The sequence below is a fragment of the Rhinoderma darwinii genome, chromosome 2 (genome assembly GCF_050947455.1).
Source record: "Rhinoderma darwinii isolate aRhiDar2 chromosome 2, aRhiDar2.hap1, whole genome shotgun sequence".
NCBI classification, from domain to species: domain Eukaryota; kingdom Metazoa; phylum Chordata; class Amphibia; order Anura; family Rhinodermatidae; genus Rhinoderma; species Rhinoderma darwinii.
Genome location: NC_134688.1, coordinates 375,025,473 through 375,040,297, shown reverse-complemented (window position 1 = coordinate 375,040,297; position 14,825 = coordinate 375,025,473). Strand labels below are relative to the sequence as shown.

At 42.4% G+C, this 14,825-nt stretch overlaps 1 protein-coding gene across 3 annotated transcripts in view; it reads left to right on the top strand.

Moving 5' to 3' along the window:
* The window catches only part of ADORA1 (adenosine A1 receptor), a 193,945-nt gene that overhangs the window by 58,565 nt on the left and 120,555 nt on the right, over positions 1-14,825 (top strand). The gene's annotated exons all lie outside the window — the stretch shown is intronic.

Sequence of the window (14,825 nt, the reverse complement as noted above, 5' to 3'; positions counted from 1 at the left end):
CTTTACAATACCCATATATTACATAAGTAACCAGGTAGCAAACTCACTGTAGAAATAAAAGTTTATTAGGATAGAGTCAGACTTTTTTTTTTGGGGGGGGGAGGGGGGTTCGGCGGGCGAATCATGCACATAAACTTCTGCGGATCAGATTTTTTTCATGCACATAAATGTTTGCGGCTCATCCTGAAATAAGCATAGATGAAAAATCCCATCTGCCTGCATGTAAGGTGCATGTGTGGTGCATGCTTGTTATTGTACCCCCCTGTATGTGCCATTCAGGATGTCCCTCATGTATCCCCGTGTATGTGCCATCCTGTGTCCTTGCCCCCCCTTGTGTGGTGTTTTGTGCCCCCCTCATATTTGTGCACATTGGTGATTGGTGAGCCATCAGAAGGAGCAGTGGGTGCTGGCGTTCTGTTACTGTGGAGACGCTTCTCCTCCATGGCTGCAGAGCACCTCTGGATTCGCCATATATGCAGCCATCTTGGAAAATAAAAGCAAGTGTGCTGCGAAACGAGAGGGGGATAGAGATATATTCATTCTCCAAGGCTTGCGAATTAGAGCCAGGTTAAGCTGCGCCCAACACCTTAAAGTGGGAGATGGCTCTTAGGCTGAAATAATTGTGGGGCTCCAAATATATCTTTCATGTGTATATGAAAATTGTACTGCTGCAAACTGTTCAAGTGTTTTAGTATATAAAGAGTGACCCCGCTGTGTCAAGTGCTAGCCCACAGAATAAAAAAGGAGTTAACTTTATGTACAACAGTGTTTTAACATCAGGCACAACACAGGGCCAGTTGTTCCATTGTTTGAATTTACACGGTTGTCGTAAAAGGTCCGTCATCTCCGTCAGGTAGCGATACGGCACTGCCATGACATGCGAAAATTTTCATCCATTTCTTGTCAGTCTGTCCGTTTTTAATGGGCGCTTGTCCTCCATTTGGTATCCATTTTTCATGGCCGTTAAATAAAACCTGATGGATTTAATTTTTTTGTCCAAACCCCCTGAAAACACCACAGTACCCATGTAGATAGTGCCGCAATGCCCACTGTAGATAGTGTCCACATAATACCAGTGCCCACATAGTGCCACATTGCCCACTGTAGATAGTGCCAACGCCCACATACACAGTGCCCACGTAGATAGCTCCAGTGTCCAGTCTAGATAGTGCCACAGTGCCCATGTAGATAGTGCCGCACCTCCTTAAAGATAGCGCCACATGACTCCCCCCCTCCCCATTGGGGCTCCCTCTAGGCTTTGGTCAGGGATTCCGCTCCAGGTGGATCCCCTTGCGTCACTGTCCATGTCTGGATGGTGACATCAGAGGCTCCTCCAGGAGCAGAATCCCTGGCCAGGGCGTCGGCAATGCTCTGGCAGAGTATTTTGCTCCAAGCGGATCTCCTAACGTCACTGTCTATATAGGGACAGTGACGTGAGGGGCTTTCACAGCGGAATCCCGGTAGCGCTGTGCCCTGGGAGTCCTCTTGGCCAGGATTATTTTTTAACGGCCCTCAAGTATTAATTCCTGAAAAACGTCTGTTAAAAACAGATCCATTGAGTTCTATGGGGCCGGCTGGCTGTGAAAACTGGCAAAAATAGAACATGTCCTAGTGTTCAAGGGCCGTAAAAAAAATTAAAAAAAGATTTTCACTGTCGAGCGAGTCTGATTTGCGCCCGCAAACAAAGGTGCTTTTTTTCATGCATATGAATGTCACTTTATATTTTTCCACATTTCTTTAGCAACTGATCTGTAAAAAAAGTAAAACCACCCACAAATGTCATGGTCTGTCTGTCTTTTTCATGCACCCCACTGCCAGGTTCACATGTAGAGCAAATACTGCGGATTGTCCGCAATTAAGTTTATTACAGAAAATCTGAAACTTATTACAGTAGCAGCAAAGTGGATGAGATTTGAACAAATCTCATCCACACGCTGCATATAAAACTCGCGGAAAAACCGTTCACAAATTGCCCTGCGGTGTGTTTTTTTAATCTACAGCATAAATTTACATGCTGTTCTGCTTTTTCGCTGCTTTTCTGTTGCAGGCTTTCCCTATTGAATTCAATGGGGAGGTATAAAAAAAATATATATATTTTTGAGTTGCGATTTTTGCGGCAGAAACGCAAGTTTTCTGCCTGAAAAATCGCAACAAAAAAAATATCCACATATCTTTTGGCTAGCCCAAGACTGCTGTAGCCAATCACAGGCTGTAGCGGTCACATGGGATGAAAACTCATGCCAGGAGCCCAGGCTGCAGGATGTCAGAGGGACACGTCGCCATGGCTATGGATAAGTATGTTTTTTTTATTTTTTTTATTTTTACCTGCTATTTTCCACAGCGGACATTCCAGCCGAAAAACTGCACCACAATTTGGTGTGGTTTTTCGTACGAAAACTCTGCATCGTCCAGGGCGGATACGCTGTGTGCTTTTACGCAGCGTATTCGCCCTGTGTGAACATACCCTTAGGGTGGGTGTTCACACAATGTAAATACTGTGGATTTTTCGCAATGGATTTAGTTGTTGAAAATCTGCTGCATAATACAGTAGCAGCAGAGTGGATGAGATTTCAACAAATCAGAAAAATACCAACTTATACTTATCCAGAATTCTGCGCTTCTTCCAGGCCGGCCTTCTGGGTTGACGTTTCATCCCATGTGTCCGCTGAAGCCAATCGCAGGTTGCAGCAGTCACATGGGATGAAACATCATCCCAGGAGGCCAGGCTGCAAGATGTCGATGTCAGAGGGTAAGTATGTACGTTTTTTTTCCTCTTCTATTTTCGGCAAATAACTGCACTACAATTTGTTGCGGTTTTTCGGCAGGCATTCCGTGTGACTACCAGGGCGGATATTCTGTGTACCTTTTACGCAGTGTATATCCGCCCTGTGTGAAATAGCCTTAGACTTTGTTGGGTGGAGTCTGGTACGCAAAAACGAACCAGAATAGGACATGCATGTTGTGAGCTTTCTCGCAACAGACACCCGCTCTGTGAAAAAAAAAGTAGTGTGTAAATAGCCCCATTGAATTGCATGGGTCAGTGTACATTGTTAACACAGACAGCACACTGATGAGAAACACGTTTGTGTGAATAAGTCCTTAGGTAACCTTTCCCAGTTTGATATGGCTTATCTTATACGCTCAAGTAGATAGATTATTTTATTAATGCTGATTTGTATATCCGTTCCTTAGGCGATTGTACGGTTAAATATGATGAATCTCTGAGCATCTTGTGTCTTCTCATTAACCATGGACTAGGACAATATACTTCATAATCTCCCAGTTCTCCTTCTACATAATAATATTTAAATTGTGGAATTTATTCAGAAACTTGATCACACATTTAAAATTAAAATAGCTGCAGCTCACCAGACTCCGCAATCTGCGTTAAGCTTTGATGTTTCTGTGCTGACTGGTTGAGCGAAGAAAATGAAAATAAACAGCAGACGTCACCATGGGAACAGTCCTCTGCACTTCATGAGCCAAACCAATATATCCGTGCAATCTGCCAGTATTAACGGGACACGGTTTACCCAACTATGGAAGCAATTATTACTAGAAATATTGTATATTTAAATCGCTCATTTTGTATTCCGAGCAATTGAATGTGAATCTTCAGGGACGTGTGACACAGATGAGGATTGTTTGTACAGTCATGGCTCTATTTTCAGATTTTATTGTCCTAGTCAGTGTGTGCACTGACCTTAATTTTGCAATCTTGCCCAGAACCTTCACATGAGACTGTTTTTAAAGCGTGAAATTGCCTCTACAGGCGTTATTGCGACCTCTGGTGATAAGTGTGATCGATGCGGGACCGCCACTGATCATGAAAATGGGTGCCCCGAATGCCCTGTTTGAATGTAACGCCAGTCGTGCATGCGCACTACCGCTTCATTTATTCTCTATGGGACTGATGTAGATAGTCAAGTGTAGTGCTTTTCTATCCCCGTCAGTTTAAAAGAGAATGGAGCAACTGCGCATGCAAGACTTCCGCTCCATTCAAACAGGTTACTCCAGACCCCAACTCTCGTGATCGGTGGTGGTCCCAGCAGTGGGACCCCCAGCAGTCAGAACCTAATCACCTATCCTGTGGATAGGTGATAAAGTTATGATGGAGTTCCACATGGAAACGCGCCAAAATGCCAGAAACAACTATTTGCATAAACTCTTCTCTTCTCAGTCCATAGCATTGCCTTCTTCCCACTCTACCCAGCAAAGCAAAGGTAGTGGCAGGCTGCAGCTTCTCGTGCGGGGTGAGCTCTGTTCTCATGCTGCATGATATCCGCTGCACACAGAACTTGACTACTTCCATCCTCTGGTTCCATCCCTTCCTCCAGTATGCAGCACTTTGCTCCCCTGCACTGATCTCAATCATCTGCGTTGGAAAGAAGGAAGCAATAGAAGATCTCAAGGCTACGCAGCTCCCTCTTTTTATGTTCAGGTGCAGTCACACACGGCAGATTTTGGAGCAGAAATTTCTGGTGCTGAAAATTTATTCTATTCATCTGAATGGTGTTGATTCTGAAAACCCAAGGATTTCTGCAGGTTAGGCCTTGTTCACATGATGTGTATTTGACGCGTTTTACGCACCAAAAAAACGCATCAAAAATGCATGCTTTAAGCTTCCCAATGACATCAATAAAAAAAAGCGCATTGCAGTGCACACAACACTTTTTTTTATGCGTGAGTGTATAAAAAACACGTATAAAAAAAGCAGCATCAGGTCAATTCCTGCCGCGTAAAATGTACCAAAAACACGCCTAATTCCCATAGTCAATGGGAGTCCTAATTACGCACCCAAGAAAAAGCACCAAAAACGCATGAAAAGCCTGTACTTTAAAAAGCGATTTGCAAAAGCGCTAGCATTTGATGCGTTTACACAGCATTTTTTTGAGCGCTGTATGAACAAGGCCTAACATTCAGATGAATCGAACTGATTTTCAGTCAATGAAATTTCTGCAACAAAATTTCCTGCGAGCGACTTCACCCTTAGGCCTTACTGTGCCATGCTGAATTTCATTTCATGGGATACAGCAGCACAGAGAAGGGTCAGGTAAGTGCATGACGTCTTTAGAAAGGGGATCTGACGGAAAGCTCAGACGGAACGTCAGAACGGGGCCCCAACGCAGATGTGAACGAGGCCTCAGTCTCACCCACTTTATGACCCGTTCACAGAAAAGATGAGTTGTTCAGATAGATCGGGTAAGTAAGAATATTGTAGCAGTGTCTGACTTTTTGGTTCTCTCTACAGTTACATGGAGGTAGATACAAAAAGCTATTTTTTTTTATCTACCTCCATTTACTCCCCGGTAAAACTGGCACCTGATGCCCTAGGGAAAACTACACCAGCAGCATCCTTCCTAATATCTCACTCTACAATAGTGTTGTGCCGATCCATGAACAACAACCAAAGGTAAGCTTTCATTACCCTTTCTCAAAAGAGAATGCTATCTTTAACCTGACGTACTCATTCTATGTAGAGCTTTTTGTTCTCATTTTTCTAGCCACAGTGTACGTGATTTTTAGTGACATAGAATTGCAAGCGCCATATTCAGATAGGACTTAATCTTATATAAAGCATAAACAATTAAAAAAATCATTTCTACAATCATGCTGTATCTGAAAGCCCAACGCCACTCAAAACCTGAAAAATGTGGTATCCCACTTTTCTCCATAGTAGCATGTAAGAGTTTAATAGGGTGAGACTGTGAATAAGCCCATGGACATACAGTATGACCCAGCCACCATAATATTATATATTAGTTTTATAATAAAACGTGGATGTTTAACTGGGATTTTGGTGACACAATCACAACAGATAGTGGGGTAGATTTACTAAGCAAAATGTGCATGACACAAAAAACTGGCGTACATGGTGTATTATCTGTTTTAGACACTTTTTGCGCCTTTGTAGACAGTTTTGAACAGTGTCTAGAAAAAATGGGCGTGGCAAAGAGTAGTCTAAATGCGCCAAATTTATTAAGGAAAGCACCATTCTTTTGGAACAAAATATTGAGATAAAGTACATCAGCCAAAAGATGGCGTGAGAAAGTGTCTATCATGTCTAGTAAAATGTGCCAAGCTTCTAATACAGCCTGCGCCACTGTCATAAATTTGGCGCAGTTTCTGCTCGTCTGGTCTAGTTTTTACAGTATTCATAAATCTCTACACTGTGTGCAATATGTAAACATTATGAAAAAAAAAAATCTGAAGAAATTTGGGTATTCGGATTGAACTTAACCAAGTCAGAGGACCACACAGTAATACAATGTATTTGTATGTATAATTATTGGAGCTCAGCTCACACTGTGCCAGCTGTCCTGCTTCATTTTTGTTTAGCCTGGCATTGCCCATAAGAAGAAAGCTTCCTGTCGCTGATGGTATTTGTGCAATGTAATGCAGTTAAATATGCAGTGTCCAGTGATCATGCTATTTGTTGCATTTCTCTCCATATATCCCTTTGATTCAAGTTCATCTGACAGTAAATAGTGGGTGTATTTGCACCTGGCATAAAATGACCAGTTGTAGAGTGATCTTGGAGCAAATCATATAAAGTAACCTCTGTGTTTTCATGCTACATTTGCTTCCAGTCATTAGTCATTGGAATGTATGCTATGCATTCCCAACAGGGTCTTAAAATGACTATACAGTACATTAGGTAACACATTGCAATACAAAATGTAAATGGAGTCTCGCATAGCTTCATATACACTATCACCTCCCATGATTTCAAGGTATATCAGGCTGGAAATGTACAAAACTATTTCTTATGTGAAGAGCCATATTCTTCAGTGAACTCTGAGAACTCGAGTGGGGGAATTTTTATAACGTTTCTACACAAGATTTCTGGCATAGGAAAGACAAAAACGGCTAAAAAGTTGCAAAAATGTGACTTTTTGACCGTTTCCGTCATTTTCAGCGCTTTTTACAGGATAGGTCATCAATATATGATCAGTGGTGGTCCGATACCCGGACTCCGCACAGCTGTTCTGGAATCCTCCACGTATCAGATGTTATGCATGGGATAGTGTCGGAAGCAGATGGAGCCATCTGGACGGCCGCTATACATTATATGGAGCCATCTGCTTCCAAGACCGGGTGTCGGACCCCGACCGATCATATACTAATGATCGATCCTGTGGATAGGTCATTAGCAGTGTTGGTCTGGGGTTCCTTGGGCCCACCAGAGGAGATGATTCTGAGGGCCCACTCTCCATCTATATAGAACATGTACATGTCCACTTTTCATTTCATGATGGTCATTGTTGTTATCATTGTACACACAGGACATATCATCAATAAGGTCTTTTAGGTCATTTGTGAATCCTCCCAAAAGAAATAGACCCTAGTGGCAAGTCATTGGCTCCAAAGTCACCTCCAGATGGGGTTGTCTTCTGCTGGACCGTTAGGGGCCATTATTGTGTTAGAGCCTAGGCCCACCGGATGATCCCCTGGTTCTCTGGTACGCCAATTCGACCCTGATCATCATCAGTATGAAAAACTGCCCTGCCCTGTGCCCTGACAACCCCTTTAAATCTCCCCATTATGTCTGTATGTGTTCTTTAATTGTACATTGTGAAAGCCTTCTGCTCCATGAAATCCTTGCTACAGTATGGTTTCTACGTTGAAACCGCTCCTGGCTTTTTTTTTTCATTGCACTCCTTTTTTGCTAAATAACTTTCCCGCTAAATACCTTTCCCTATAGTTGGAAGATTCAAACATTTGTCTGACAACTAAGCTCCTCCCATGATTGTAGATATATATATTTTTTTACAGTTAGGTCACACAATGTATTATTTCCTAACTAAAAAAATAAAATAACCTACATTTCCATTTTAAAGTATATTATTCTGTGTCATAATTGGAGTTTATTGTTCTAGTAACCACTTCACATTTCCAGGGGAGCATGGGAATTATGTCACCTGGCTTCAATATAAAATGAGTTGGGGAATGTGTTGTATTATAGAGCTACCACCTAGTTTTCACAAGATTAGCAAGTACAAGAAAATATGGTCTCTGAGCGTAAGGCTGGCATATAACATTTAATTGCAGTCTCTGCCATTGTCTCGTGAGAGGGACAACTTGTCACTTATTTTTTGTCGTCTAACACAGCAGCGTTGAATTACAATGTGAATTCGATTTGCTGCTCCCATACCATTTTACAGATCAAAATTACCCTGTTTATTACAGCAAGTCACTGATCTTCTACATACATAAACTCATGTAATGTGGTTCCCTTTCAATAGAAACATGTAAAACAGTATAGTCTTACCTATAGGAGGGATATGCTGCTGTGCTTAAAGGGATTTTCCAGGGAGACATTTTTTATATGGGCAGTGCACGAGCACAGAGTTTTCTGAAAGGACACAAAGAAAATGGGGTGGGCATTGAAGCCCAATCAAAGAATGAACGGGACGGGCATTGAGGAGGATATGGACCAAAAGGATGCCTCAAACCCGAGTCTACGTCAGAAGTCCCGTGTTTGAGGCATCCTATTGGATCAATGCCAGCGCCGTTTATGGTCTGCTTATGCTTCAATGCCGGAACATTTACTTTGCTTTCATGCTATTCCTAAGTGCTCGTGCGCTGCCCGCCACGAAAAGGGTGAGCAGCACACGAGCACAGAGGTATAAGCATGAAGGAAAAGTAAATGGTGCCGGCATTGAAACATAAGCAGAGAATGAACGGGGCGGGGATTGAGGTGGCTGTGGACCAATAGGATGCCTCAAACACAGGACTTCTGACGTACGCCCTGTTTTGGGGAATCCTATTGGTCCACAGCCTCCTCAATGCCTGCGCCGTTCATTCTTTGCTTATGCTATAATGCCAGACCTGTGTCGATACTCAGTGAGGTATCGACACAGGTCTGTCTGCATAATAACGCTCGTGCACAAGCGTGTGTTGAAGTAAAAAAACATGAATGAAAAGCAGAACTTCCGGCCGGCCAGAGGTAGGGGGAATAGGAACAAATGTGTTCCAACTTGTGACAATTTATATTAGGAAGTTTATTTAATTTAGACAGAGTATAAGTACAAAAATGTTGTATCCCTGGAAAACCCCTTTAAGGCCCTTTTACACTTAATATAACGCTCGTTCCTGATAATTGCCCTGTGTAAACAGGGCAGCGATCAGCAGATGATCGTATCGTTTTAAAAAAGTTAAATATTGTTGCCGGCAGCACATCTCCGTGTAAAAAGGGAGATGCGCTACTGACGTGATAATAATGTATGGGGATGATTGATGGGAGTAACGACCGCGCGTCCCCATAATACTTGTGACAAGAACAAACTACTGCCGATCAACGAGCTGTCTCGTTGATCGGCGCTCGTTTACACAGCCCTGGTTGAGCAGTGTAAAAGTACCTTTAGAGGCTTATCCTTTTTCTGTAGATTGGTTTCTCAATAGTAGGGTATAGTAACCAATTGTATCCAATTCCCAAGCTCACTTATGTCAGGATTCTACATGCATTATTATACTATAGCTACAGTTTGGCATAATGATCTGTTGCATCCTACTGCTACCATTAATCTGCATATGGGTAAAGTAACCAGCTAAGCTAAGCAGTGTGACACGCATATAAATGTTTTACTGCATAATCCTGCCCTTTATGTTAGTGAAGATAAGTGTTTGTCTAAGGAAGGCCAACCAGCATCTAACTGAAATCGGTACAAGTTGTGCCATAATTGCCAACAGTCCGGAATTTGCCGGGACTGTCCCAAATTCACAGAAGCAGATACAATTGAATTCTATGGCAGAGCAGGAAACTATCTGCTCCCTGCTCTGCCATTCACTCCTGGATAGGAATCCCCGGAATCCTACTGGGGGTAGTGTGGAGCACCATTAACAAAGGGGCACTGAGTGTGGCACTATCTACACTTGTTTTTACTCTACCTGTAGTGGTCAGCACATATCACCTAGCCCTAGTGATAAAGTGAGACATCACCTGCCTGTATACAACTGGATAACCAGAGAGAGAGATGCTGGCCACCATAGTAGTTGTCAGCCAAACTAGTGCAGACATTCTCGTTTATTTGTACGCAGAAATTCTAGGAAGAAAGCCACGCCCCATAAGACACACCCACCAAAGAAGCCACACCCTAAGTGTCCCTGGAAAAAAATTCAAATCTCGGCAACTATGTGTAAAGGATCTGCCAGACACAGCTTCTGTGTCGACGCCTGTGGGTAATCAGTCTGCACCTGCTCCTAAGTCTGAGAGAGTGACACGATCTTCTACCAGTCAGGCTGGTAGGCTGAGGAGTGGGAGAACCTATCACAGCCTGGCCAGACAGAGCTAGCTCCCGCCCTCTGCCTATTTATACCTGAATTTCCTGCTCCTCCTTTGCCTGTGATTCTTTTCTGTTTCCTGGCTCTGCTGCTCCTGCTATGATTATTGACTTTGCTTCATTTTTGACCCTGGCTTTACTGACTATGCTCCTGCTCTGCGATTTGTACCTCGTGCACTCCTGGTTTGACTCTCCTCGTTCACTACTCTTGTTGCTCACTGTGTTGCCGTGGGCAACTGCCCCATTTCCCTTAGCTTCTGTGTACCCTTGTCTGTTTGTCTGTCGTGCACTTATTGAGCTTAGGGACCGTCGCCCAGTTGTACGCCGTCGCCTAGGACGGGCCGTTGCAAGTAGGCAGGGACTGAGTGGCGGGTAGATTAGGGCTCACCTGTCTGTCTCCCTACCCCGTCATTACACTATGGTTGTGCAAGAATTTCTTTAGGGCCAGAATTTTCACATTACCCACAAAGTAGCCGTGGAAACCAAGCATTATTCACACTGCAAGATTATGGCTCTATATTTGGTGCCTAAAACCAGATCAGATCCTGTTAAAGGAAAGCAATGAAACATTTAATCTCCACACCCCATGTATGGCTCCCTACACAGGTCCGTTATACGGCATTGTGCATACAGCCGGACCAAAACCTAAGAAGCCTCAACTGAGAATTTTAGATTTGTGAACTTCTTAACGGATAGCACTCTATTGTGCACTCCACTTTTGCTAATCGACACTTGATGTATTATTTTCCCTTCATTCCCATCCAGTAGCCTATCACATATAGGTTGAATGGGTTTTTTCAATTAATGGGGTGCACTTGAATGAGGGACCGCTCACCCCATCCTTGTTAGGCATAATATACCTCTCTAAGCCGGTCATTTTAATATTTAATTTTTATTAATCAATCCAAGAGATCAGTTGATCTCTATGCCTCTTGCCCTTCTTCTCCCCACTCCTTCCCCTCCCTTCTCTATTTGTGCAATCTATCTGGTGGTGTACATCAGGGCAAAATTGGAAGCAATAAAAGTCTTCAAGAGGAATTTATATTTCTTAACGGATAGCTACTTATAATCTCCATTTCTAGATCTCCGAGGAAATGTTAAATGTCAGCTCTGGCTCTCCAGACAGCAGTAGGTGGTTTGCTTTCAGGTATTATTTTTAACCTGGCAACCATCTAATACAATGAAAGTTCAGTTTTGTACATACAGTATAAAATAGCCTAAGCTTAAGAATATCCACGTAAAACCTGAATGTTCTATCCAGCTAATCTCAGTAAAATGCATTTCAACCTTAGTTTTTATACAGCAAGCAAGGATATTTTTATTGTTCCTGGGGGGTTTTGAAGCTGGCTTTTGCAGACTTTACACTGAAGCATGAGCAATCCAGGACCTTTGCAATTGAATTGTTGCTAGTATGCCGAACCAAAGCAAACCCATTGTGTAACACTGCTAAAAAGAAATTGTGAAACCTAAGGCCCCATTCACACGACCGTAATATTGATCTACATTTACGGACTGTAATTGCGGATCAAAATACTGATACATTCATTACTATGTCCTACGGATACCATCCCGTATATTTACGGGAATGTGTTCGGGCCGCAGAAATGATGCGCAAATAAAAGGACGTCCTATTTTTTATTTTTCAGACCATACTTTTATAATGTGAGCACGGCCCACAAATGTGGGTAACTGTCCGTGGCCGGCCGTGCCAGTATTCACGGACCATGATTGCGGTTACGGCCATGTTCAGCGAGCCTAAAGGAAAAAAACAAGGTAAAAAAGGAAAGGAAAAAATTGTATCTATGTAACAAGGTGATAGAGTTGCTAATGAAGATGGGCAGGGGTGTAAGTAAAGGCTCATGGGCCCCAGTGCAGCTATTCTTTGGCCCTGATAGGCTTAGTTACAGGGACCAGTAGACCGTATCACACATGGTAGGCTTAGCTACAGGGACCAGTAGACGGTATCACACATGATTCTTAGATAAAGGGGCCCCAGCAGACCATATTCTTATAATTACCCTCCTCGTACCTGAGCTGGGTCCTCTTCGGCTTCAGGTGCAGCGTGGGTCCTGACGACATTCAGTGCGGCGACGTTGTGCACGGTGCACATAACGTTGTGACGCTGAGAAGTGTCAGAACAAATGTTGTTCCCAGAGCCGAAGAGGACCTAGCTCAGGAGCGTAAATATACTATTACTGTAGTAACAGGGGCCCGTGTAGTTTACTACATAGGCCCCAGTTACTATAGTAACAGTAGATAGACATGGTACTGGGAGCTGTGGGCTCCCCTGGCTTCAGGGCCTGTTTGCAGTTGCGACACCTATAACTACGCCACTGAATACGGGGTTAAACTAAAGTGAACTAGATGTTCTCTGGTTCTGAAATGTATGCTGTATTAACAATATGCAGTCCCTAAGTACTGCTCTTGGAGACTAAAGCGGGGAAGGAATGTCTTTACATATATATGAATCCATATAAACTACTAAAATGGTTCATGTTGTGCAATAGTAGTGTAGCAATTTGGCATATTAGGTGAATCCGTGAACCGCTGAACTCAACCTGTGAATCTTGCTTATTTTCTATCAAGGAGCCCTATTTTTTTTTTATTTAAGGCAATGTATACTGAAATAGGAATATAGCGTTAAATAAGGCAAATATATCTTTACAATGGAAATTCAGAATTTTCAGGTACAAAGCTCACAATTTTTTTTTATGGTGTATTCGAAAAAAGCTAAAAATGAGTATGTATTAAAATCCACCAAACTTTTTTCCCATGTGAAGGAATATCTATATACTAAACATATCTGAAGTCTGAATAATAATACAAAATAACGTAAAAACATGCTAACCTAAATGTAACAACTACATAATCGAGTCAAACTCCAAGACCGTCTTTTTTTTTTTTATACTTCGGTTCTCAAATTCTCGCAGTGGGTCATGGTGTACGAATTTCATTACTCTTGTAATCTTGAACAGGTGGTTTAATCTATTTAACTGTGTTCGTTGTTAGCCCACCTGTTCACAAAAGGCTGACGGCGCGGTAGCAAGGGCTCCTAAAAGCATCAACTGTTGGGCTACGTGAAGGACAGAGTTGAGGGATCTTGCTATTGAGCATTAGTTTATATGACAGGGATGTGTGTTGATATCTTGCCTTGGGTTCACTTGAAAGTTAAAAAAGAATAAAAGATACAAACAGAATGGGACACATTAAACTGTTGCAGAGATCAAATGCAAATTTATGTTTTTTAATGTTTTTATACATGTGCCCCAAGGTTTGTGTCTTTGGCCTTCAGAATTTATAAAAGATGATGAAGCAGGATCACTAAGGCTCCGATTACATCATGCTGGTGCTATACATCTGAGGTATACTTCGGGAGTATTCCCCCGACGTATAATGTTCCTCCAACATATATGTCCGACGTATGCCACTGTAAAGCCATATATCATAAAGCCATAGAGGCATATATCTTAACCATTAGCCACTGTGTTAATAAAACGTATACCGTGCAGTATACATTTTTTTGCGGTGTCCCACTGTACAAGAAAGCACAGTCTGCGGTGTTTCCCTATACAGTAAAGAAAAAAAGTATGATGACTCATACAACACAAACGGAGGCCAAAAGGAAAGGTCGATTGGGGCATATGGCTATATTCAGTGGGATTAAAAGCTTGAAGGTATTGTAGGACTAGGAAAATCAGCTGACATCTGATCATGTTATTCTACAAAAAGTATGGAAAAGATAAGTGGCATAATATGTATCTGACAGAGGCTTATTTCCCCGGTCCCTATGGGAAAAAACATAACGCTTGGTTTGGCTGATCATGTACACTAATGGGGGAGTCAGAGAAGATGTTCTGCTTAACTAGTGTTTGACCAGCACATGAGGAAAATAATGATTCTTATATATATATGGGAGCACGGATGTGTGAACCTGGTTTCTATCTGGTGGGTATTGATCGTAAATTCTTGAATTAATTTCCTTGACACACATTCAGTTCTGGTAAAATTTTTGGCTCCGTTTTTTGGAGACAAAGCCAGTCGATCCAAAAGGCAAAAATACTCCTTTCTTTGGTGTCCACTCCTGTTTATAAAGCTCCTCCCTATTATCAAGTTGGATACAGAGAACACCATTAATAGGTAATAGACAGCACTCACACCCTCCACTTCCTGCAGTGAGCACTGACACGTCACAGAGCATGCCCACAACACTCTCCCATAGAACTCAATAGGTCGCTTTCTCTTGCATGACCCCTGATTCTCCAAGTTTAATATAGTACTTTAATCTCCAAAAAAGCTTGAGCTGTACAATAGAACTGAAGAGATCAATATCAAGATCAAATATAAGCCAATAATACAGTCCAATAATTACGATTGGAGTAATTCACTTTCCTTTTCTTCTCCATCGGACTCAAACTGCCATGACAATTTGCTGCCCAGACATCTTTGGCCCCTCACTTCTGCAGCTTATCCTTACCCACTATATCATCACAACACCACATCCTTTAACGCTGCGATCCTGCTGCTACCACCAAAACCATGCCC